Raw genomic sequence first — 27,623 nt, forward strand, 5'->3', positions numbered from 1 at the left:
TCTGAAAATCAAAAGTACCCCAAGACACCATCTCGTACCACCTGTATCTTTTTGTTCTACCGTCATCATGTGCTTGACACCATAAGGCTGAGGCGATGGGTAGGAGCCTATGTAGTTCAAACAGGCCTCAGAGCTAAAACCTTGAGGAAAATAGCCCTTGATTTTTTGAGGACCATTTCTCCCGACAGATTTTACATTTCATCAACTGACATTTGTGTCATTTACCATCGCCATTCATTGCTGTGTAGTACAGTCTCATGCATTTTTTACATTTTTTAATACAGCTCGCAATTACTAACGTGTTTTTGAGCCTCGAATCTTTCTGTAGGCTCTTTGTGTTTGTGCAAAAAGAAAGGTGAGCGACACATTTGGTTACAGTCGGTGCAGATGATGGGCCGGAACTCCACCTGAGTACAGGCAGGGTCAAAGCAAATGGAGCAATGAGTTCTGCATTGGTGACTAAGCACGTAGGTGTAGCATAGTAACAGTTCTCGCACATGTACGGTGATCCTAAAAAGGCTTTGAGATTTTTAACGCCGTAGTAGTGATTTTGGAATAGAAACAAAATTAGCGTTTCATTTCACCAGGGTTACAGACCACCTGTGCACTCACTTCTAGTTCACCGTCTGACATAACAGTCAAGTTGAATTGTATGACGCGAAGCAGTTTTTCCAAAACCAGATAGATCTGTGATATCATCGGCCTGTAAGATGATGACGTTAATACGCAGATGCTTGCCTCCAACTCCAGTTGTATCACGTCTTGACGTCTTGCCTATGAGAAGGCTATTTGTAACAACTCATCTACACGTTGCAATGTACCATTATAATATAAGGCATATTTGTCTACACCATTGGGAGGAGGAGGAGGAAAACTCAAAACCTGTCTTATTTCGTCACTTTAAATCTACTTCGCAACACCACCCTTGGTTGGTAGGAATCATTGTTGGTGTTTTGATCCGCATTTCCCCCTTGCTGTATTGACTGAACAGATTGCTGTATCGAAAGACTGATGGACGCGGAGGTTGACGTTAACTGTTCAACAGCGTTGTTTTTGCCACCCAAGGGGTCTGGGGAAGTGGAAGCGATTAAAGGGTCTGTGGTTTGTAAGCATTCAAGTTCAGCGAGAGCATTGTTTATGGGATTCAGAGGGTCTGAGAATTGATCTGAGATTGATTCAGAGCTGGAAAGGGTTTCATTTAGTTTGTTTATTGCATGCTGTAACGTAGTTATTTTGGATTATGACAGACTGGTATATGTCAAATATTAGCCAAAATATCCCCAGGTCAAATTTGATGCAATTTTATTCACAAATAACAGAACAAAGAGCAAAACAATTTCATTTACATAGAACAGTCAACATTTATTTGAAAAACTTAAAACTTTCATTTCACACAGAAAAACAGTGTGTGCGTGTGGGTTTGTGTTTGTGCATGCATGTGCGAGTGTGTGATGTTGGTTTTGAGATCACTCTTGCCATGGCAGAATCGGCACCTTTTCCTTGTGGCTGATCGTTCAGGAGGAGCAGCTGGGCCACTAGGAGCTGCTGCAGAGGCACAACCAAGCTGAGGCTGGCATGCGGGGAAGAACCTGGCGTCTTTTGATGAGAGGTGTCACCAGTTCTCTCCCAAGCTCCTCAAGGAATAGCCTCCTCCTATGACACTTCCCCTGATTGTATGCCGGGTTGATCTCAGTCCACAGTACAAATGAATTGTAGGCAGACACGTCAAGTATGTTATAAAAGACCACCAGGGGCCAATGGGCTGTTTTTACATGCCTACACACTTGTAACCTGCAACAAAAGAAACAATAAATTATTCAAAATTGACACTATACTATATTTTCTTACACAAAAATGCAATGCATTGGCTTTTGCATGAATTACAATAAATATTGCATGAAAAAAGTGCAATACCTTGTCAAGGTTGTCAACGCCTCCTTTGTTGTGGTTGTAGTCCAGGATGACTTGGGGCTTTTTTGGGACAAGAGGACGCAAGAGTATGTGTCTTAGAGAATGCAAACTTGGTAGAATATCGAGCCCTGTCTCTTGTGGCAAGCAGTGCAGGTGGAAGCTCAGGTTTATTCTTCCTTATTGTTCCCACCATGGACAGCTTTCTCTTGAGCAGCTCCTGGCCTAGGGCATATGATGTAAAGAAATTATCACATGTGATGGTTTGTCCCCGGAGACCTTCTGCAATCTCAAGAACCACAACCTTGGCCTGTTTTTTTCTGGCTGTCCATCAGCAGGTTTGCCAGTATATACTTGCATGTTGTATGCATAGCTGGTCCTGGCAACGCATGCTGCCCAGATCTTTATGCCATATTTTCCAGGATCCATCTCAATCCACTTATTGCCATACACACAAAGCCCCTACTTGTTTGTCATGTCCGGAACTATCTTTTCAATTTTCAAAAATACGATCTATCTTAACTTTTAAAGACACAGAGACCATTTTACACGCCTCCATCTCATCACGCCATTACTGCAACAGCCTTTACTTGCCTCAACCAAAAATCTATTGATCAACTCCAGAATGTACAGAACTCAGCTGCTAGGCTTTTAACCAGAACCAAGAAATGTTATCACATAGCTCCTGTTTTAGCTGCTTTATGCTGGCTCCCAGTATGTTTTAGAATAGATTAATAGAAAAGATTTCAAAATCATCATATATAATATCTCATATATATACAGTGCCTTGCGAAAGTATTTGGCCCCCTTGAACTTTGCGACCTTTTGCCACATTTCAGGCTTCAAACATAAAGATATGAAACTGTAATTTTTTGTGAAGAATCAACAACAAGTGGGACACAATCATGAAGTGGAATAAAATTTATTGGATATTTCAAACTTTTTTAACAAATCAAAAACTGAAAAATTGGGCGTGCAAAATTATTCAGCCCCTTTACTTTCAGTGCAGCAAACTCTCTCCAGAAGTTCAGTGAGGATCTCTGAATGATCCAATGTTGACCTAAATGACTAATGAGGATAAATAGAATCCACCTGTGTGTAATCAAGTCTCCGTATAAATGCACCTGCACTGTGATAGTCTCAGAGGTCTGTTTAAAGCGCAGAGAGCATCATGAAGAACAAGGAACACACCAGGCAGGTCCGAGATACTGTTGTGGAGAAGTTTAAAGCCGGATTTCGATACAAAAAGATTTCCCAAGCTTTAAACATCCCAAGGAGCACTGTGCAAGCGATAATATTGAAATGGAAGGAGTATCAGACCACTGCAAATCTACCAAGACCTGGCCGTCCCTCTAAACTTTCAGCTCATACAAGGAGAAGACTGATCAGAGATGCAGCCAAGAGGCCCATGATCACTCTGGATGAACTGCAGAGATCTACAGCTGAGGTGGGAGACTCTGTCCATATCGCAACAGTCGTATACTGCACAAATCTGGCCTTTATGGAAGAGTGTCAAGAAGAAAGCCATTTCTTAAAGATATCCATAAAAAGTGCCGTTTAAAGTTTGCCACAAGCCACCTGGGAGACACACCAAACATGTGGAAGAAGGTGCTCTGGTCAGATGAAACCAAAATTGAACATTTTGGCGACAATGCAAAATGTTATGTTTGGCGTAAAAGCAACACAGCTCATCACCCTGAACACACCATCCCCACTGTCAAACATGGTGGTGGCAGCATCATGGTTTAGGCCTGCTTTTCTTCAGCAGGGACAGGGAAGATGGTTAAAATTGATGGGAAGATGGATGGTGCCAAATACAGGACGATTCTGGAAAAAAACCTGATGGAGTCTGCAAAAGACCTGAGACTGGGATGGAGATTTGTCTTCCAACAAGCCAATGATCATAAAGCAACATAAAGAAAAAATTTCAGTCTCTCGATGTGCAAAACTGATAGACATACCCCAAGCGACTTACAGCTGTAATCGCAGCAAAAGGTGGCGCTACAAAGTATTAACTTAAGGGGACTGAATAATTTTGCACGCCCAATTTTTCAGTTTTTGATTTGTTAAAAAAAGTTGAAATATCCATTAAATTTCGTTCCACTTCATGATTGTGTCCCACTTGTTGTTGATTCTTCACAAAAAATTACACTTTTATATCTTTATGTTTGAAGCCTGAAATGTGGCAAAAGGTCGCAAAGTTCAAGGGGGCCGAATACTTTCGCAAGGCACTGTATATCAAATATGGACTTTGAGACACTTTAATCATTAAAGATGCGAGTGCACGAGGAGCAGGGTCAGACAGTATGAAGAACTGGTGATTCACGGTTAAAAACTACACATTGGTGGTGATAGCGATGCCCATGGTGATCAAAGAGTCAAGGATCCACTCTTAATCTTTAATCTGGTACAGGATGGATATCCTCCCTTCCCTTCTTTTTCTGAGTCAGAGTCAGAAAATCTGCAGCTGTCACATCCGGATGGTGAGGTGAGTGAAGGCATGACTTATTGGGTCAGGTAGTGGTCGCTGGAGAAAAAGAAACAGCTATGGCCAGTAAAAGTAGTTGTGACAAGTGTAAATGCTACTGTCTTTTCTGTAGTAAGCAGGCTGCTCCAAAGGGTGAGATTTACCCGCAAGAGCGCCACAACGGGAGCCAACAGCGGAAAGTAGCGTTACACACAGGAGGTCCTACTGGGAATAAGACTTACTGGCACAGGCCCAAAGACTGGGCCTGCTGAGATGGATCAACCTCCAATAAGCAGGTTAGATCGCTGTGGTTTCCTCCCGGTTGGTGGTGATAGCGCACAACAGTGGTGATATTATCTGTTGTCCCCGATGGCTAGCTAGCTGCCATGCTAAAAACAAGCAAGGTTATCCTAGCAGCAAATCTACTTGCAACAGGCTATCCCCACTGGGAGACTTAAAACTTAAGATCAGAATGTCCGATCACTAAAACATTATACTATGTTAAAACATATATAAAACCACCAGGATATAAAAGTGTAGCATAAAAATGTCTTAAAAGTAAATGAAAATGTCAATTTTTGACAGAGCTTCTGATGGCACGTATAATGCCGACGCATCAAGGTACTGCACATGTGCTAGAGACACCAGTCTACAATAGTAATTTTATGTTATTTTATTCTATTTTACATTTAGTGTATTCCTATATATTAACTTCTGCACTATTTTATGTCTTAGATTCTCATTTATTTTATTTGCGGGATTTTCTTTTTTTATATATTTTGTATGAGCATTGTTGGTGGGAGCCTGAGAACAAGAATTTCATTGCCAACCACTGCTTCACTGTAATTGTTGTGCAAATGAAAAATAAAGAACTTGAACAAATGCATTCAACACTTTTGTTAGACCTTGATGATACACACAATGCTGTGCACAATTGACTAACACTCAATGTAAATAAAAGTGACACCACCTGTATTGTGAGATTGTGTTGCCACTTATAGATTGAACAGCAGAATAAAACATCACCAAGGCAGACAATATGGAGCTGTATAAACAACATAACCTCACAAAAGAGACTGCACACACTGCACATACACAACACTGTTGTTGACATTCTCCTTTGGTGAGTGAGTTGCAACCATCAGTGAGTGTGTACTTACTAGTCTGAACGGCATGCCATGAGTCTTGTGCACCTCAAAGCCCTCCACAATGTGCTCTATGTGTCAGAACTGCTGCAAGCAGGGTAACAGGAATACAAGCGAAGGACCCAAATGCAGACAACTGAGCCAGAGAGATGGGTGGCATGGGGACTGAAGAGTACTGGAACAGAAACCTCAGGCAGACGGCCTAGGGGCGGGGCCGAGACAGAGCAGGAGACTTCAGGCAGATGGCCTGACCCTAGCAAAAAATATATATATTTTCCTCCCTCTAAGTGTCAGTCTGACCCTAAGTGATTAAACTGGACATTCGATCATTAATATCACTGCAATACTTGAAATAATTGTGCAATATTCTCTGTTTAATACTCCTGTGCAATATATTCTGTTTTCAGTTAAATTCTTTTTATTTAAATTTTTTAATTTATTGATATTTATTCATACATTTCTATTACTGTAGTGCAATATCTCAGAATCAGAAATACTTTATTGATCCCCGTAGGGAAACTCTTTGTTACAGTAGCTTGCCTTTACGCCATCTACCGTCTCATAATCATCTTAATAAGCTACACTTAACTTGACAGTACATGCACTATTACTGACATTATTATATTGTATTATTATACCATACATACTTATCATAACCAGTAAATCCACTTTGTACTTAATTTATCTTGCCTGTATTATATTTTGATTTGCTTAGTACTTCGATTCCTGTGTGCATTGATGTGACAGTGAGCAGCTGTAACAAAAGATTTTCCCCTCGAGGATCAATAAAGTACTTCTGATTCAGATTCTGATATACTTGTGTATTTAAAATACATTGAAAACTTTCGAAGTATGTTTTTATGTACTTACTTAAAATATAGTAAAAGTATATTATTTCATGCTTTCATCAAATGCTCGTAAGTAAAATTTGATCACACTTGAATAAAATTGTAATATAGTATACTTTTAATAAATACATTGCTGTGAAATACACTTTTAATTGAAATTTTGTGGAATTGCTTTAAGTACACTTGTACGTGTATTTTGTGTATATTTTTAGTAAGTGTGTAAAAAAACTAATCGCATAGTAATGTTCTAAAGCACACTTTTAATGTTCTAAAAATTGACTTTAGTGTATTTTTAAAAAGCGTATTTCCCTAATGCATTGTTAAAAATATACTTTGAAAATACTTCTAAGTAGTATACTTAAGATAATTTAATTATGGATATGTTAAAATATATTTGTTTATTAGTGTGGTTGAGAAAATAAATTGATATACGAAAAGTATACTTTGTCACAGCATTTGCTACTTTTATTACTATAAGTACATTTCATTTTAGTAATTCACAACATACTGTAATCATACTTGGGGAAAAAACATGTACTGGTATCTTAACAGTATCTTGTAAAAAGATACGAAGATATGAGATCATGGTGGTTTAGTTTTTTTGATTAGTACATTACTTGCTTTTTTACTCCTTCTGCCATTGATTTTCTAAATCTCCGGAAGACACATTTTGTACTGAATGACTGAGCACATGTGTGCGATGTAAACAAAAAACTTGCAATAACATCTCATTCAAATTAGTAATCAAGAGAAAATGGCAACTTTAAATGGGGCTTAATTGTACATCACAACAGATTCTTACCACTGCTGATAAAAACATTTAACGCCATAGAACAATGACCAAATATCACCCCATATAGCATGTAATACATCATCAGTCCCTTTCAACATTGTTTGGGAGTGGAATAACATACATTTTGTCTTTTGATCTAACAATTACACATTTTCTCCTGAGAGTGTGTGCATGCACCGCAAATACATTATTGGTGTCATACACTTAAAGCTTTCCACACTTTGCAAGCTCCTTTACTAAAACATGGGACTTATTTGTGTTGGAGGCGGAAGAGGCCAAACATCAAATTTAAAAGTCCCCAGACATGATTTTGCAGAAGGTTACATCTTCTCTTTACAACTGAATTATTTCTCTTTGCAAGAGTTTTATTATGATAAGACTGATATGCAACACTGTTAGAAATGAAACGGCTCTAAAATAAGCCTGAATTAACTGTTACACCAATGAAATGTTCAGTAGCCATTCTCTACAACACAGATGTATTTCCCTTGTTCGGACATCCAAAACTTCTTACATGATCTTGAAACTCCTCAGACCTTTTTGTAACGCTGCAGCTACCTTGTAGGTTGTCAAAAAGTTCCTTCACATACTTGTTTGTATTTGCTATGACTTTCTCTGCTTTTTTGGACAAACTTCTCCACCTGAGGAATATCTTTACTATTTGAGTAGGCACATGTGTTGTTCCATTGAAGAATTTAAGTAGGGTCCCATTAAATGACTCAAATGGAAATGTGGATGTTGTCCACAGTGGTACCCAATAGCTCACACTTGCTGCCAAATGCATCACCATTCAATTTCTCAAAGTCAACCACAAACATACAAAGTGCCTGATCTTTACTTGTATGCTCTTTGTTTTCTGAATCTTTCCATTTAATTCCAATTTCTTCCAGTTCCTTGAGCTGTGACACAAACCCAGTCAAAAATTTGACCATATTTGGCTTGCTCTCACCAAACCATAAACACGGCACACATATGTTCGCTTGACAATCTTTTGGCGAAAGCTCTATGATTTGGCATTGAATAGGCCATATCTGATAAAAGCTGGAATTCCATCACATTTCCATATGATTGAGATGTCATCATCTCCCAATTTGCCACTTTGTTTGAGTTTTTGATATTCTGGTCCACGTTGTATATAACTAATGATGCCTGTTCTTGACTGTTTTTTTATTTAAATTTATCATAGGTTTCTCAAAAATGTCTTTTATCTGATTTGACAGACTAAGTACAAGGAAATAAGAACCTACTTTTAGATTGTAGTCAACATCAAATTCATAATGATAAGAAGAGCAAATTGTTGGAGCTGTGTGACTGGGTCCGAAGTAGCTTTCACACTTGATGCAATAAAAATGGGGCACATATTGGCCAAATTGTCCATAGGCTTTATCAAAAAGATACAGGATCATTGCCATGTTGTATCTGTGATGGGAGACAAATAAATAATAAATGTTCATATTCATACAACAAACATACAAACACATTATAAAGTCTGTATTAGTTGTTTAGATGGCAAATCTAACATGCCTATGGCACATTCAATAATGAAGTTCTGAATGTCCATCTTAACAAATTAATACTGAGTTATAAAATAGGGAGTGCTGAAATAACTTCAACAATGTTTTGTTTGACTGAAGGCTTACTATCAAGTTTAACAAAAAAATCACCATCTATAGTGTTGAATGAGTTTAATCCACTCTTCTCTCCTAGCCTCATCACTATGTTTGTCTGTAAGATGAATCTGATACAAAATTGACAGCCATTAAAGTGCACAGGTTTTACTGTGCTTACATTTGTAAAACAGAAAACAAGGGATTATTGCTTTAAAATACCTTGACATTTCACCTAACACATGCTAATCAGGCACTTAACAGTGATGAATTAGATGCAGCCAGAGAACAATAGGCCTGATTACTGATCACTGGGCCATCTTGAAACTATCAGGTCAGTTTCAGGTGAAACTAGCTATTAACAGATACTCAGGCAGATTCCCTCCCGAGGGCAGGGTTTATGTAACTCAGATTAGCTTAAATTTCCACTTCCCGTCCAATTTTTTCACAATTGAGAATGACTTCCGGATGGGAGCCGAAACGTCTTGATTCTGAAAACAGTGTCCAGATGACTACGACTGAAACCTTTTCAACATTATGAGAAATAATTATGTTTTAATCTCACTGTGACAGACATATACTTCTGTGCAGAACAAGTGTGGCATCTAGTGGTTTGAGGAAATATGCATTTTTGGTCCTCTGGGCTTGAGAGATTGGCTGCCTTTGAATTGAAGTTACTCTTCATGTTCGCGCACTAACTTACTCCTGTGAAACCTTATCATCATCATTTTTTACAAAATAATGTGATCTGCATAACATAATAACTTAATATTTATAATGTTTATCACGCTATAAAGTAATCTTTGTCAAAATTAGTTTTTCTCCAAATTAATGCAATACGCTTAACATTATGTAACCTTACATTTCTAATTTTTTCATTTTGTCAGATAACTTCAAAGACTTGGTTGATCAAAAGATGGCCTTCTTAAATGGCAAAAATATCTGGACAAGTTAGACAGCAGAAATTACACTTTTTCTCAATTGCTAAAACACTAAACCCTATTGTCTGAACCAAATGCTCAGTTGCCTGAACCCACTGATTGAATCAATCACTCTTTTGGCAAAACCATAAGCACTTTTTACCTGTTTAGACACAACTTGCCAACACATTTTCATTGTGATGCACCCGTGCTGCATAATGGTGAGCACAGGTGACAAAAGTCAAACACAATTAAAGCACAGATGTCATCACTTGAACACAACAACTCAAAATTGATCACACTTGTGGCTAATGATGTGAGGGAACATATAAAGTAAGCCAGTTCAGAGAGCACTGGTTTGTGAGGCCCTACAATGGATAGAAATCTGACAGGAAGAGTTCATGTGAGAAGAGGTCAAGGTGGTCAGCGAAGACCAAGAACAGTAATATCTGATGAAATCAGAGCTACTGTGATTGACCATGTTCTTGTCCATGGTATGAGCATGAGGGAGGCTGGACAAAGGGTACAACCAAACATCAGTAGATTCACTGTGTTCACCATAAACCTTTTTTTGACATTATAGTACAGTATGTAAATGTTGACAGCAATTACTGTATGACTGTATAAACGCCAACCTTACACCAGGGTAAATCTCCTGCAAGCCATGGGACTTGCCTGTGGTGACGTAGGTGTGGAGGCATGCCAAGCCTGGAGACAGCATGCCAGGGTTTTTTTTCCCCCGTTGCCTGGCCAGACAAAATGTGGCCTATGATGTGGATGAAGTCCTGTGGCCTGACCCAGTACGGAGACATGATGCTGTGGCTGAGTAATGCACTTATTTGTATATTTTTGCACTTTATTTTTACATGGGCTTACTGTACACCAGTGGCAAACGCATAAGATTTCTGTTTTGTCTTTTTGTACTAAATGCACAGGTTTGTTTTGTTTTGCAACATGCATTTAGCCTACAGTGAACAATAAACATTTATTTCTCCAGCTTCATGTCCTGAGCATTGTGTTTTCTGTTTTTCTACGTAGTTCCTCCCGAGATGGACTCCTTAACTGTGAGTGATAAATTACTAGAAATGTTTTCTTTACCGCCATTTTCTCATGAGCAGGGATGGGTATTGTTAGGATTGTATTGATACTCCTATTCTTATCGATACTCTTATCGGTTTGGTTCTTTATCAATACTCTTATCAGTTCTTTTTAATTGCTTTTAAAAAATATATTTAAAAAAAGAATAAATTCAGAGCAAGATTATAATTGGATATTTTAAATATAACTAAATGTTGTTTCTAGAGCAGAAACAGTAAAGTTCACAACAGTATAAACTCAATAATATCTCAATGGAAACCAATCTAAAATGTCTATAAAATAATTTGTATTCCTGACATCAAAATACTGAGTGATGTCTGTGTTCTTCATTCTTTCTAAACAGTCAGTATCAGTCCTTCCTCCTGTCCTCTGTCCTCCTCCCTGTGCTGCTGATGTGATTAATTGCAGGTAAGTTACCGCTGGTGGAGGAAGGAGGGGCTGGTTTGTCTCAGCCAGCAGCATAGTTTACAAGAAATTGTCAAATTTTAAGATACATTACAATAGGGCTGGGACGGAGATACGTTGATTTGCATATTGTGCGTCGATGTGTCGCAATAAAGTATGGGCGCACCTGGTCAAAGCATGGATTCCCCCGGAGGACAAGCTGCAGCATTAAAACCTCGCCCACAATCTCCCCTCACTATACCCTCCCGTACGGTCTACTGACAGTCGCACATGCTCTGCAGAAAAGCAGAGACAGAGAGAGAGTGTCTCCTGTTTATGTAGGCCTGCTTATGCCGTTGTTTTGTAAAAGCTTGTAAGTGCATCTATTTGGTACTGTTATCATTCGGTACCACTTTGGTTTCGATCACTTCGATAGGTGACATCATTAACAAGTCTTTTATACAAGCAGCTCACCTGCTGTTGTGCAAAAAACAAAACGGGAGTTTGTTTTTTGGGCGACTTTATATACAGTTTTAATGCTATTGTTGTACTCATAAAATGTATTTTAATTTCACTGCAAGTACACACTTAAAGTTAACCTTTTGTACTACTTTTGTACAGCTCAAGTATAATTAGTACAAAAATTGCTGTTCCATTTTAACACTCTTTAAGTATACTAATTATTTGTCTGTTTGCTAGTACACTTTAGAGTGCTGTAGCATACTAACATTTAGTATACTTTAGACTACTTTTTTTGACTAGGGGAGGGCTGGACAGGTGCAAAGCAGAAGACCTCAGGCGGATAGCCTTGGGTCAGGGAAGATGGGCGGAGCTGCCCAGGCGATTGACCAGATGGGTGGAGCTGCTCAGGAGGATGACCAGATGGGCAGAGCAGCTCTGGAAGCCAGGGGACCAGAGACCAGCAGCTGGAGATCTGAGCAGGAGGCCAGCAGCTGGGGGACTGGCAGAGGAGATGGTGGAGCCAGGGAACCAAGAGGCTGCTGCAGCTCAGACACGGGTGACAGCTGCAGACTGCTTCAGCTCAGGAACAGCAGATTGGTGCAGCACAGGAGGAACAGGAGAGCAGCATCTCCAGCAGGGACAGGAGATGGGTGTGGCCCAGCCGGAGCAGGGAGTTGCTTTGGCCCAGCAGGAATAGGAGACAGCCACAGCTTAGGAACTGGTGACTACCAATTCTGGTGCCACGACGCAGGAACAGAAGACTGCTGTAGCTCAGGACGAACAGGTGTTGGCCGGGCTCCCGACTGGGGATCAGATTGGACTGGTGGCAGCTCTGTGGTGCTGGGCAGTTGAGTCTCAGGGGCACTGGGCAGCTGAGCCAGCCACAGGTGTCGGGAGCCGTAGCGACCATGCCTTCTTCTGTGGCCTCCAGAAGACCCCTTGAAAATTGAAGCAGGCTGGAGATTAGCATGCTGGAAACCAGCTGGCAAGGAAACACGCTGAGGTGCAGGCAGAAGGCTAGCAGGTCAGAGTGAAGGCTGGTGGCTAGCAGGCTGCATGCTAGCAGGCCATGGTACAGACTGGAAGCTAGCAGGCTGGATGCTACCATACCTGGATGAAGGCTGGAGGCTAGCATGCTGGAAGCTAGCTGGCTGGGGAGCAGGCTGAGGATCAGGGGTGTCAAGGAAGTCTTTTGCCCACCCAAGTAATGAACCCCTCAGCCAAGGCTTAGAGGACACCTCTTTGCATGCCATGGTCAGGACTGCTTGTCTGTCCTCATTACAAGGGGCATTGCTCCAAATGTCTTTGATGAGAATCAGGTCACGAATCAAGTTACAGAGTTCATCAGAAATTGTGTCTGCTGGGTCCACGATTGGCTAGATCGTGCTGTCAGGGCTGGTGCAAGCAGGGTAACAGGAATACAGAGGAATGACCCAAGGACCCCAATGCAGACGACTGAGGCAGAGCTAGTGCAGTTCAGTGAATTTATTCACACACAAAGGTACAAAAGCTTATGGGATGTTGAGGCAGGCAAAGGTCAAATCCAGTCCATCACAAGCAAACAAAAGTCAGGTGATGAGGAAAGGAGGGAAAGTCTGAGGACATCTGGTGGATGGCAAGAAGATGGAAAGTCTGGGGATCAAAAGGAAAAAACATGGCCTGGGAGAAGATAGCAGGAACTGGAGATGGGGACAGATAGACAAACTACGCTAAACTTCTTAGGATTAAACCATTGAAGAAGAGGGTGCAACGAGATGACATAAAAAGAGCGCCAGTCAAACCTCAAACGGAGGTAAACCATGTAGAAAACATGATGGATATATGACATTTCTGTTTGATTCATGTATTAATTTTAGGAACGTTACATGCTTTACAAATATGTGATGTTTTCATCTAGCGCTATATTTTTTCTCTTCAGTGGAGCGGAAGCATGATTAAATAAGTCGTGATTTATTCGTCTGTTTCCATTTTGTTTTTATCGATGCATGAACTTTTCCACCTCAGCCAAGCGCATAAACTTTTTTGCAATATCTGGACTTTTCATTTTTTATTTTGAATGTTTCCAGTCCAGCTTTTTTATGTGAAAGTGAAAATGCGCATAAATATAGGTAAACGGATTTTGTGACAGGGATTGTCAAAAACAGCAGGCTGTGCACAGCTAACTGAAGGTAATATGTAAATGTGAAAGTTACTAATGGAGGATCCACCATGAGCATTTTTGCCAGACCCAGCATGTACCTGTTTGTCATGCATTGTCGGTGTGTTTGATTAGGGTCACTTAGGGGTGGCTGTGGCTTAGTGGTAGAGCGGGTCGTCCACCAATCGGAAGTTCGATCTCGGCTTCCCTCAGTCCACGTGTCAAAGTGTCCTTGGGCAAGACACTGAACCCCAAATTGCTCCTGAGGACTGTGTGTGAATGATTAATAAGTTTCTTTGTACTGATGAGCAGTTCTGCCATCAGTGTGTGAATGGGGTGAATGTAATATGTAGTGTGTGAAGCGCTTTGAGTGGTCAGAAGACTAGAAAGGCGCTATACAAGTCCATTTACTTATCATGCTCACGAGTGGTGCATTAAAACAGTGATTAATTAGGGTAGATGCAACCTTTTTTACCCATGGTACAACAATGCTAACCTTATCCGTAACCCATAAAATGCTCATCCTTTTCTAATAAATCCCATGAAAAAAACCCAACAAGGTGTTAGTCAGTCTCTGTCTCAGTCTCAGTACTTTCAGACTTCCCTACCCTGTTTGTGCCACTCAGCCCCAAGCCAACTGGTTCCTACTGAAGACCTAAACCTTTAAAAACAGTTCATCAATAGGAGGAAATAGTGCATTTGTTGGGGATTATTTTCAGCAGTGGATTAATCCACTTTTGTTGCTTTGGTGAGTATTTCTGACAGCAAGACATTGTACATGGGACTGACTCTAAATAAACTATAGTGGCCATGTTCATGTTTATAAAGGAACATGTCACCCAGTGCATTGGGGGATGGCCCCTTAAATACCCAGAATGCAGTGCAGCATGATGTCAATTCCCACAAATAGAATGATTCACCCATAAACAGAGAGACTAACAAGAAGAGAGAAACTCACAACCTGGAGTATAAGTATATTTTTTCTCTCCTTTTCGAAGGTTACAGAGCAAGGTGATATGATGAAGGTGAGGTCTTGTCTTTTTGAGGGGCTTCAAAGACGGCACTGTTAACAATGGCTGGCATGAGTAACAATAACAATATCCGAATATGTCTGTCTCTCACTTTCTTTCGCTTTGTTTTTCTCAGTCTCTTTACCTCTCTGTCATCCAGCCCCCGCCGTAAAAAGTCATGGGATTTTGTGGGTGGCATCTGTAAATAGATAATAATCTCCCTTGGCAAAATAGACATACAAACACACATGCATCTTCATGCACACCAGGAAGGATTGTGTATGCCTCCACACATAAACAAACAGACACTCTTCAAACAGGTTTTCTCTCTCTCCTGGATTAGTAAATAGGAGAATAACGGAGTGATAAGTAGACAGGGGGTTTGCAATTCAACTGGCAGCAGCAGCACTAAAGAGATACACAACTAAATAATGAAGCCTTGTTTATTATTACTACACATGGAGCAAGCTGAGAGCTGTTTTAGCTCCTCTCTCCCTCTGTCTGTTTCTCTCTCCCTCTGATTCTGTCCTTTTCATTCCTTCCGTCTCCATCTCTGTCATTCTCTGTCTTCTTCCATGCCCTCTCTCCCTCCTTTTTGTTTCCTCTTCTCTTGGCTGAGCTTATCCTTGTGAAGAAGAACAGCCTATTTTTTAAGAAGTGTACATGCTTATAAACTGCCTTAACACATGTGTCCTTACAGCCATGTGGGGAAATGAGGTCAGTGCACTAGCAAAAGTAACAGGATTCATCAGAGGAAGAACTGAATCAGAATCACTACAATCACCAAAAACAGTTAATTAAATTAAAAACAACATAGGGTTACAGTTTTTTTTACACTAGCTCAGACATATACACATATTTGAGAGGAATATTTTTTCACAATGCCTACTGGTTCAGTGTCTGGAGTCACAAAATATTTTTTTAATGATATATTATGTTTTGTATTTTTTGTTGCAATTCATCTGATTTTGCAAAGATGTAAAGAAAATACTCACTATACAAGGTTGTTTAAACACCCTTTTACTATTAAGCTAAAGCTCCTATTCTATTTGATAGAAAACTGCTACATAAAAGTAAAATGTCCTCATGTTACTACTGTTGATCTCTAACAATCATGCTTGAAGAAAATTCTTTAGGATTCATCTATTAATAGGTTCAGAAGGAAAAAAATAGTTTGCACAAAAAAGGCAATAAAAGTACAAAATCAGATCAGAGTATGTTTATTTTAAAAAAATGTGCTTCAATGTTCAACCTTGTCTCCTACAAAAATATGTTTACAAACATTAATTTGCTTTACCAAATAGGTTTTGAAGAAAACGTAATTTCTTGCTCCCTGGATAAAGTTGGGAGTGATGTTATCCTTATCCTGCACAGAAATCGTAGGGAGGAGCTAAGTTTGGATGGCTAAGTGTACGATGTTCTGAAATGATATAATGAAAATGTCAGTGTCTCCTGTGCTTCAATACAGAAGTTTAAAGGTTTTGATCTGGACCTGGTCAGATGTGGCCTAGATGTGAAAAAAGCAGTAAAATATCCCTTTTTTGCATTTTCACAAATTGAATGAACAAAACAATCATTTCTGATTCATAGTCTGATTCATGTTATGCCACGCACATTTTTTGCCCTTGTAGTGCCCCCTAGCGGTCGATTTGAAGGAAACATATCCTGTAAGTTTTGTGATGATTGGCTCAACGGATGTTGACTCTGGTGTATTTATGTGCTGAGCCATGCCTCTTTTGAAGTACATTGGTCAATATCTTGAAAACTAAATAAGATATCAACAAGCTTTATACATCGTTTCATAAGCTTCATCCAAGGATGATCCATCAAAAATTTGGTAGCAATCGGACCTACAGTTTAGGAGATGTTAAAAATGTGTTTTTCAAAACAATTGAAAATGGTGGAAAATCTAGTTAGGTGGACCAAGAGGCTTTTTTGTAGAGCAAATTTCAAGTTATTAGGACTTACGGTGTGAGGGCCATGGCCTATTAAATATTGCATTGTTGGGCCTTAATTACAGCGCCACCATGTGGCCAATTGGGCTCATGTTTCTTGGAAGCACATGCACATCATTTCCAGTTATTGGGCCAAGTTTCATGTTTCTAGATTATTCCAGCTCACAGGAATTGGAGCCGAAGCAGCAGACAACAAATAATAATAATAATAAACATAAACACAAACATAACCCCTAATAATAATAAACCAGCACAAACATAAAAGGGTATTTCAGCCCCTTTGGGCCTTGAACCCCTAATTAAGAGAATAAAATTGTAAAATTTCGAGGGAAAAAAAACAATTTTCGGAAAATATATTATTAGCAAACGGGCGAGGGCCACCACTGTTTGGCTGAGGTGCTGTGGTAGTTCCGTACCACACACATCAGTCATCAGGTAATTGTACTTAATCATCTTATCATTAAACGTTTGATAAATGCTTATTGAGAAAGCACAAGTTTACATTTTCATTACTTGTTATTGAACGCTACATCCTCATACATTAGCTAAGTTATGCTAATTTGTGTTAAAGAAGTGCAAAGAACGCTAGCAGTATTCTTCACTGCATTGCGATTGAGATCTATCAGTCTGGAAAAGGTTATATAGCCATTTCTAAAGCTTTGGGACTCCAGCGAACCACAGTGAGAGCCATTATCCACAAATGGCAAAAACATGGAATAGAGGTGAACCTTCCCAGGAGTGGCCGACTCAAGGTCCTGACGTGAATCCTATTGACATGCTGTGGCATGACCTTAAAAAGGCAATTCATGCTCGAAAACCCTCCAATGTGGCTGAATTACAACAGTTCTGCAAAGATGAGTGGGCCAAAATTCCTCTACAGTGCTGTAAAGGACTCATTGCAAGTCATCGCAAATGCTTGATTGCAGTTGTTGCTGCTAAGGGTGGCCCAACCAGTTATTGGGTTTAGGGGCAATCACTATTTCACACGGGGCCATGTAGGTTTGGATTTTGTTTTTCCTTGATAATAACCTTCATTTAAAAACTGTATTTTGTGTTTACTTGTGTTATCTTTGACTAATATTTAAATTAGTTTGATCTGAAACATTTAAGTGTGACAAACATGCAAAAAAAATAAGAAATCAGGAAGGGTGAAAACACTTTTTCACACCACTGTATCTGGAGCAGCATACTATGCAGAAGCACAGCCTGACAAGCCATGCCACCCCCTGGGATGCAGCCTAACTATGCACAGGTAGTGGCCAACCACTCAGACATCAGAGAGGTGAAGCAACTGCTACAACTCATCTTTAAGATTCTTGGATAGAAAAACAAAAAAATTAGTCCAGGCTGTTGCCTGCTTCTTAGTTCATGATTGTATTCTGTATTTTCTGTATTTAATCATTATTGAATTGAATTTAAATTTGAACTGTTGAGAGTTCCAGCTATTAATGGGGTAATACGGTATTATGAGCTCTTTAAGATATGATGGTGCCTGACCATTAAGAGCTTTGTAGGTGAGGAGAAGGATTTTAAATTCTATTCTGGATTTTACAGGGTGCCAGTGCAGAGAAGCTAATATTGGAGTACACGTGCCACTGCATTCTGGATCAACTGGAGACTCTTAAGGAACTTATTCGGGCAGCCTGATAATAAGAAATTACAATAGTCCAGCCTAGAAGTAACAAATGCATGGACTAGGTTTTCGGCATCATTTTGAGACAGGATGTGCCTGATTTTTGCAATGTTACGTAGGTGAAAGAAGGCAATCCTTGAAGTTTGTTTCATGTGGAGGTTAAAGGATGAATCCTGATCAAAGATAACTCAGAGATTCCTTACACTGGTGCTGGAGACCAGGGCAATGCCATCTAGAGCAACTATATCTTTAGATAACATATCTCGGAGGTGGGGCCAAGTATAATAACTTCAGTTTTGTCTGAGTTTAATATTACAAAATTGCAGGTCATCCAGGTTTTCATGTCTTTAAGGCATGCTTGAAGTTTAGCTAACTGGTTAGTTTCATCTGGCTTGATCAGTAGGTATAATTGGGTATCATCCGCATAACAATGAAAGTTTATGGAGCGTTTCCTCCATAATTCCTCCTAATATTGCCTAGAGGAAGCATATATAAGGTGAATAGAATCGGTCCAAGGACAGAACCTTGTGGAACTCCGTGACTAACTTTGGCATGCACAGAGTTCATGAACTTCCACCTTCAAATTATATCCCAGGGTGGTGGCTACCACTGATTGACGCTATCATTTTGGCAAGGTGTGAAGCAATCACTCTTATTGCTGAAAATACAGAAATACTGCAGTGACACTTGCGTAATGCTGCATGATGGATGTGCTGGCACTGCAGAGGACAACGCGAATGGAAGATTTAGGAGGGAACGAGTGTTCAGGGACCATGAAGATTTACTGGCCTATGATGTTTCTGGCAACCAGCTGTTACCAGCAGGAATTATCCGACATGTGTGTGTTTGATATGATTAACAATATATAATATATAATTTCTGCCTAAAGCTTCTTTTGGGAATAATATAATTCTGTTAAATTCGCGGCATTTTATTCTGTTTTTGACCCCACTGCTGTGGCCATCAAACAATAATGTGCTTTCTAACCTCCACCTCAAAAGCACTGCAATTTCTGTGTCAGAGATATTCCTTTTTTTTGTCTTCCCTTCGGCTGTTGTTGCCATGATTCACCGTAAGCAGGCTCAATATTCATGTACTGCTTTGCATTGACCATTTATGGTTGAATGTGGGCGAGTAGAGAGCGAGATATGAGGCTGATCCACGTGCGCACATTTCCATGTGGACTGTGATTTGTAAAGGAAAAGTTGCCTGCAGATGTGCGTACGCACGGTTTTATGAATCAGATTTTTTTTTTTTTGCTGCATGCCATTTTCGGCTTTTGTGCTTGCATACACTTTTAGTAAGGATCCTACATACTGTTTTATAAATGAGACCCCAGGTGACTGGAGCTGCCAGAATCCACAGGTAATTAATTACTCATACATTCCTGTTACTCCTTTCATGCATGGTGTCTACTACAAGCATATACAGGGGTATGAAAAAGTGTTTGCCCCCTTCCTGATTTCAAAATCCAACAAAACCCAAACCTACATGGCCCTGTGTGAAATAGTGATTGCCCCCTAAACCTAATAACTGGCTGGGCCACCCTTAGCAGCAACAACTGCAATCAAACGTTTGCGATAACTTGCAATGAGTCTTTTACAGCACTGTGGAGGAATTTTGGCCCACTCATCCATTTAGGTTTGGATTTTGTTTTCCCTTAATAATAACAGTCTTCATTTAAAAACTGCATTTTGTGTTTACTTGTGTTATCTTTGACTAATATTTAAATTTGTTTGATGATCTGAAACATTTAAGTGTGACAAACATGTATTCACAATGATCGGATATCTTAATTCAACATTAGCAATACCAATTAACACTAACTGCCCACAACCAACATGTGGCCCCTGGTGACGTAATTTTTGGTTTACCTAGCCTTACCTTGAATAAACTATAGTTTATTCAAGGTAAGGCTAGTCGAACTATTAGTTTAAATACTAACTACCTTGTTTTGTTTAAAAACCCTAGGGATAAATATCAGATTACCATACTGGCCAGACAGATGTTTCCCAGCAACACCAAATATTTTTAAAGGCTTTTAATGATGCTACTAGGCTCTGCCTATGGCTACGTCCTTATACATTATAAAACTAAAACACCAGATTATTCAAAACTCAGAACAGCATTGCTATCAGCTCAGCCAGTTGTATATATTCCAAAAAAGGGGTGACAATGTTGTAACATATGCAGACGAATTTGGCTTACTTGTTATATAAATCGCCACTGAGTGTGCAAAGGGTTATTGCAAGCTCAGACTTTATTAACGCCCTGTGTGAAATAGCTCTCAATGCGATGAGATGTAATATCCCACTAACTGACAAACAGTACAAACAACTGAAAAAGAAGAAAGTCATCAGACTAGTCATTGATAAAAAAAAGTCAAGCAGCTAGTTCTTTTATAACAAGTCTTGTCAATCAGCGTTGAAATGGAGCACACTCAAAAAATGTTTTTGGTACCTCGTCATCAGTTGGACTCATTAAAGCAGCACCAGCAGCAGGAGCAAAACACTGGCTCCATAAGACAAACAGAGCAAAATTATTTGGATAGAGCTATGCTCTATGTATTGAAACTACCATATACAGACGTTTGTGAGAAGGCCAAAAAATATGCCAATATTCTACAGAGATACCGGTCGCTGGTGAGACAGGGGGAGTGTGAAAAACGTGTATTGACTCTATCACTACCCTCCGTTGAAAGTAGTGATACGAGTAGATCGAACCTCAATGTTACACCTGCTGCGGACGACAGTGCTGAAAATGACCTGATTCTAGAAAAAGTTTTAAAACATATGCCTAAAAGAAGTTAAAAAAATGCTCAACATTTTGGATGCAATGGTCCGGGCAAAAAAATTTATATCTTGGACAGATCAGGGAGAAATTGCTGTTAACAATCAACCGGTGAGAGGTTCACACTTCTGCATCACATCACATATTGTTTTAGACAGTTCTAGACCACAAGGGTGGGAAATGTTTTTAAAAACTCTGGCTAGTTTAAATGTATTACTATGTGCTATCCCAAACACCCAGGTACGTAGGGCTATTTCAGAATATAGAGGTGGCGATGACACAACTAGTGAAATGAGTTTTATAACCCCTGACAAATCAGACTATAGAAAAAAGAGAAAACAATCCTTGAATGGTTCACACAGGTTTAGCACACTTCTTAGGACACCTGGATCAAAGCGGTTTAAATAACCTAGATCGCACACTACTGCATGGCTAGATTTTTTATTTCTTTTTTTACTATTTTATGTATTATAGGATGATTGAATGTATTTTTATGAATGCTAAATGTAGTAATAACACAACAAATGTATTTTTGATTTCTTTTTACTATCTTCTACATGTTATAGGAAGGCAATGTGTTTTTATGCAGACTAAATGTCCCAATAACATAAGGAATGTATTTTTGATTTCTTTCTTTTTTTTACTATTTTCTGTGTATTATAGTATGAGTCTTATGAAGGCAAAATGTGCCAATGACAGAACACATTTATTTTTATTTATTCTTTAGATCAAATTGCCGTTTCAAAATGTCTTACTACAAAAGTATTGATTTAAATCATATTCTCCAATGCTTTTTTATTTGAATTTAACATTGTTACACAACATTTATCATTACATTACACATCTATTTTCCATATTGTACACATGTAAAATTATATCCATGGCACACATCAGGTAGTAATCTTATTGACAAATCGACAAACCATAGCGTCATTACAAACAAGATTAGTTCCATACATGTTTAGCTCCTGTGCATAAGTCATCCTACAGTTTTTTTTTTAAAACTCTGATGGAAAATTGTCACAGTCAAGGGTTACCAAAACTGTCAAAAAAATATCCTTGTTTGTGTTTTGTAATATAAATAGCCAACCAATGCTCACCAGGCATGTCAGATGGATGTGTGTTTAGAATTAACATAGCAGGTAATTTACAAACATTGTACTTTGGGAGTTGGTCGCATGCTAGGACTCCCAAATCTGTACCATTAATGATTCTTTTTCTTTTTTTCTTTTTTAACAATACTAGATAATTCTATAGTATTCATTGTGTTTTAGTAGTAATCCAAAAGTACTTGTCTCCTGTTTTATATCTCAATAACTGATTACGGATACTGCACTATTGAGCATTTGCTGCGGTCATTAGAGAAAATTCATCTTTTCACTGTATAAATTTCAGAGAAATATCAATACTGTTAAGCAATAGTTTTTCTTGAAAAACAAATCAGCGTGTATTGGTGCAATTAATTCCACGATACGACTGTTTCCTATGTATCCAACTCTCAACACCAGTCCACGATTGTCTCTTTTGACCCTCGCTCAGAATGTCTTTAAAAGCATTAATAACTGCGGAACCAGTTTTGTTTTTAAGACACCTGACCCATGCATATTTAGAAAATACATCAATACATGTCAACAAGTATTGTACATTATTGTTTTCTTCAGAATATTCATTTATTTCAACTAATCATTTTCTGCAGAATATTCACACATAAACTAGGAACTGCTTGTCAGTTCCATTAACCAGAACCCTGTTTCTCGGGAAATGTTTAGCCGCATTGGGATGGAAGGTATAAACATCTTGTCCCAGTAAAAAGCGTTTAACCTCGGGCAGCGTAGGTGTCACTCCTGTACAATCCCTGACCACATTACAAAGCTTACACACACTTTCGAGGTCTCCCAGATGTGCCGGGTCAAAGGAAATCTGTCTTGGTACAGCTTGTACCACTCCTAGTATCTCTGTTGTCTGTTTGTCCCGTTGGTTCCCTTTCTGTGTTTGTCTGTGTATGTGTGTGCTGGGGGGGTGTGGCCTCCGGTGAATCTCCACTCAGAATCTGACACACCTGCTACTCATTTTCTGCTACTCACCTGTACATCCACTAATCAAGACCATCTAGTATATCTACCCGGCTCCTCTCACTAGTCTTTGCCAGATCGTCTGTTTACACTAGTGGTACTGTGTCTTGGTCTCTGAGTGTGTATTGTAGAAAGTTTTCCTGCATGTTTCTTGAGTCCACGACTAATCCTCTGACTCCTTATGTTCAGGTTCACTCCTCAAAACGACACCTGCCTCCGATCTACTCATTGGCTCTTCAGAAGCTTCTCACCACGGGTTCACCTCTGCTCCACTTCCGCCAGCTGTCCTCGCTCCGCCTGCGTGATCTCACCAGCTACACTCCAGCCAGCCATCCTTGCCCAGTCTACCTATGCTCACATAGGAACATGTGAGCATAGGTAGCCTGCCTTAGCCTGGGAATCATCACCATTTCACGGAGCTTCCCTCCTCACACCTGGTTACTCTTTCAACTTGTTCGTACAATAAACCAAAAACTAACCATTTTAACTCTCTGTTTTCGAGTTGTGCTTTTGAGTCCAGAATCTCTGTGTATTAAAATAAAATCTTTTGCCACGTACTCTCCATGATTGAGATGAGACATAAATGATCACACTGTTTGTTAGGTCTTTTTATTTTGTCATTGTGCTAATTGCAGTAAAAACATATTTTCTGCATACAACAATGACGACTGAGCTCTTACTACATCCATCAATTTTTCTAATCTACAGACATCAGATGGATTGACTTGGCTTTTGTACTTTGTGACATTGTTGACCCTCTCCAATAGTCACCAACCCCACGAATATGAACTACTTTGACAACGTCCACACCGATCATGGTGTCATACATTTCTTGGGGGTCCAGGAGTGGGCTTCGTTGAGCGCCAGCCTAGCTATGTCCAAGCTGACTATGACATGCTCTGCGGGGCATTAATGGAAGAATTCGCAAGGAAGACAAGAGTCTCCTCAGCAGTACTATCACCGTCTTCGACAAGCATACTTTGGTTCCATAAATGAACCAGGGATGGAGGAAGATTTGTACTTCAAATCTCTCTTTATCAAAAACCTCTATCCCTCCACCAGCCATCATCTTGGTGTCACGGCATGCCCACGCACCTTAACTAGTCGACACCTACGTTAACTATCCTTAAAAGGATTCATAAAACAAAGATCACTACAGAGAACCCACATGGGACCTGACAACCTCCCAGTGGGGTTACAACAATATACTGCACCCAAGAGTGTTAGTTTACAGCAGTTGATTGAAATCAAACAACAACAAAAGTGATGCTTTTGTTGTTGTTTGCCCAGCTATTGGCCCCTGTCCAACTTTGGGCCTCATTGGCCCAAAGTTGGACAGCGATCATCAGATCAAGGGGGGTAAGAACAATGGGGTGAATATCTCCCGGACATTCAAAAACACACTGCATCACCGTTTACGACCCTGTGGAATTCAATGCTTTCTCCCCTCTCAAACAGTAAAGATGCCAATTTGGATACTTGCCAGACAGGACGAGAACTTTTCTCCCCAGAGGAAATATATGTCTTGTCACGCTAATGGAGCAACAGCAAAATTTAAAAGGCAATAAATTGACTCTCTGGATTAGTTTAACTGATCTTCCTCCTCCTTATCCATCACTCACACACACACACACACACACCCTCTCTCTCTCTCTTTTTTCTCACCCCCTGATGTGGTCTGAGATAAGATGTCCTGCCAGATGTCATAAACTTAAGTGCAGTTCTGAGGAAGTAACACTGATGTTCTTTCTTTTTAACCCAAGTCTGAATAATTGTAAATTAGCAATCTAATCTATCAGTAACCCAGCTAACATGATCAGCAAATGTCTTGATGTTTAACTCAACTTTTGTTTTTGTACCACATGAAAGAGCAAGTTATTAATGAACAGAATTGACCTCTTGTTTACCATATAACAACATTACCATCTAGTGACAACAGGACAGAATAGCTATAAATACCATAATGGTAAATCTGGTTAATATTGTAGCTATTATATTATGTAAAGCAAACTGTGTTGCTTTACCTTATGCCATCTATTAGTAGTGTTAAGAATGAGTGTTTTAACAGTTAAAGTAGTCAAGAATCTCTGGTAACTGGTTGAATGAGCAGCTAAAATAAGTGCTGGTTAAACTGTGTTTCCCTGAATGTTTTCTTATCGCTATACTGTTTTTATGTTTTGGATCAGATGTCTAATATTTTACATATGTGTTCAGGTGTAAGCTTGGCTCCGTTGGTGGGGAACACAGTACATCATGTGGAAAACACACAGAAATTTGTGGACAAAGTGAAACATCTCCAGTTGGACCCAGATGACGTTATGGTTTCTTATGATGTAGTGTCCTTGTTCACTTGCATCCCAACCTCAGAAGCAGTGACAGCGGTGATGAGAAGACTGCAGGAGGACTCCACCTTGCAGCAAAGGACCAAGCTTACACCTGAACACATATGTAAACTATTAGACATCTGTCTCAACACAACCTACTTCCAATTCCGGGGACACTTCTACAGACAGATTCACGGCTGTGCTATGGGCTCTCCGGTCTCTCCCATTGTGGCCAACCTGTACATGGAACAGTTTGAGAAGAAGGCATTATCCTCGTTCCCGGGCACACCACCAAGTCATTGGTACCATTACGTGGATGACACCTTTGTGAAAATCAAGAAATAAGACTTGGAAGCGTTCTCAGATCATATTAATACGGTGGACCCCAACATCAAGTTCACGCGTGAGGATGCAAAAGAGAACCGCTTGGCCTTTCTTGATTGTTCTACTCTCAGAGGAGAGGACGGAAAGCTCCAGATAGAAGTGTACAGGAAACCAACACATACGGATCAATACCTGCTCTTTGACTCACACCATCCACTACAGCACAAGCTGGGTGTAATCCGGACATTACAACACAGAGCCAAAGAAGTGCCCACAGGCTCAGAGGGTAAGAAGAAAGAGGAAAGGCATGTCCAGAATGCACTCTCAGCCTGTGGTTATCCTACTTGGGCTATCAACAAAGTTAAAAGAGCCAAAAAACAGGACAAAAGTGTAACTGAACCAAGAAGGAACGGTGTCTCCATTCCTTATGTATCCGGACTGTCTGAAAAACTACAAAGGATCTTTAGACAGCACGATGTTCCTGTCTTCTTTAAACCAGGCAACACTTTAAGACAGAAACTCATTCACCCTAAGGACAAGTTACCCACACAAAAACAGAGCAATGTTGTCTACTCCATTCAGTGCAGTGAGGAAAACTGCAAAGAACGGTACATAGGCGAAACCAAACAGCCACTTCACAAAAGACTTTATCAGCACAGACGACACGCTAACTCAGGTTTACAGAGCGCCGTGCATTTGCATTTAAAAGCTACAAACCACACATTTGAAGACAGCGAGGTGAAGATTCTTAGTAGAGAGAAGAGTTGGTTTGAACGGGCGTCAAGGAAGCCATTTTTGTGAAGAAAGAGAACCCTCTTTGAACAGAAATGGTGGTCTGAGATTTAATCTGCCCAAAGTCTATCAGAGTGTATTATCACCTTGGTCACGCCTATCACATGCTAATCAGGCACTTAACAGTGATGAAGTAGATGCAGCCAGAGAACAATAGGCCTGATTACTGATTACTGGGCCATCTTGAAACTATTAGGTCAGTTTCAGGTGAAACTAGCTTTTAACAGATACTCAGGCAGATTCCCTCCTGAGGGCAGGGCTTATGTAACTCAGAGTAGCTTAGATTTCCAGTTCCCGTCCAATTTTTTCACAATTGAGAATGACTTCCGGATGGGAGCCGAAACGTCTTGATTCTGAAAACAGTGTCCAGATGACTAAGACTGAAACCTTTTCTACGATATTGTGACAGTACTTTTTATGCAATGCATGCAACATATTTTCAGTAGGGGGGGGGGATGCCCTGGATATGTGCAAGTGCATATTAATGTTTAGAATAAACAAATTAAACCAGTTCTTAAACGTACAGACTTAACATCTACAGGCTATTTACCACTTACTGTAGTAATGATGCATCATGTTTCAGATAAATGACCATCCTGTCTGTCCTCGGAATCAGCAGCTGTCAGTATTTTCTCTGCGCAGATTGTTGTTTGTTTTATCTCCTTACCTCCACAAGTTGATAGTGGTTTGTTTCTGCTCTGTGCACACTATTATTTTGTTCATGTCAACAAAATAAGAAAACACTGGATTTACATGGAAAAAGCCTCTAGGCAGAGTAAGAACCAGTGTAAATTCTGAATAAATGTGCCTGTGGATGTATAGATAACATACAGCTTCACTCTCACTACTGGACTTTTCAAAATAGCCTATTTTAGTTGGTTACTGGTACTTAATTTATTTTCTGACCTGTATTATAGTGTATTTTATTTTTGCTTATTACTTCTATTCCTGTGT

General features: G+C 39.7%; 1 long non-coding RNA gene across 1 annotated transcript; it reads right to left on the reverse strand.

The window, feature by feature from the left end:
• Positions 1–1,420: 1,420 nt before the first annotated feature.
• On the reverse strand, positions 1,421–27,623 carry LOC122867480. The gene is made up of 3 exons (XR_006375929.1): positions 27,227–27,623; positions 1,915–2,133; positions 1,421–1,791 (listed from the first exon to the last, which is right to left on the reverse strand). It is a non-coding gene; the product is annotated as an uncharacterized LOC122867480 (long non-coding RNA).

Source organism: Siniperca chuatsi, linkage group LG20, assembly GCF_020085105.1.
Source record: "Siniperca chuatsi isolate FFG_IHB_CAS linkage group LG20, ASM2008510v1, whole genome shotgun sequence".
Lineage (NCBI taxonomy): Eukaryota > Metazoa > Chordata > Actinopteri > Centrarchiformes > Sinipercidae > Siniperca > Siniperca chuatsi.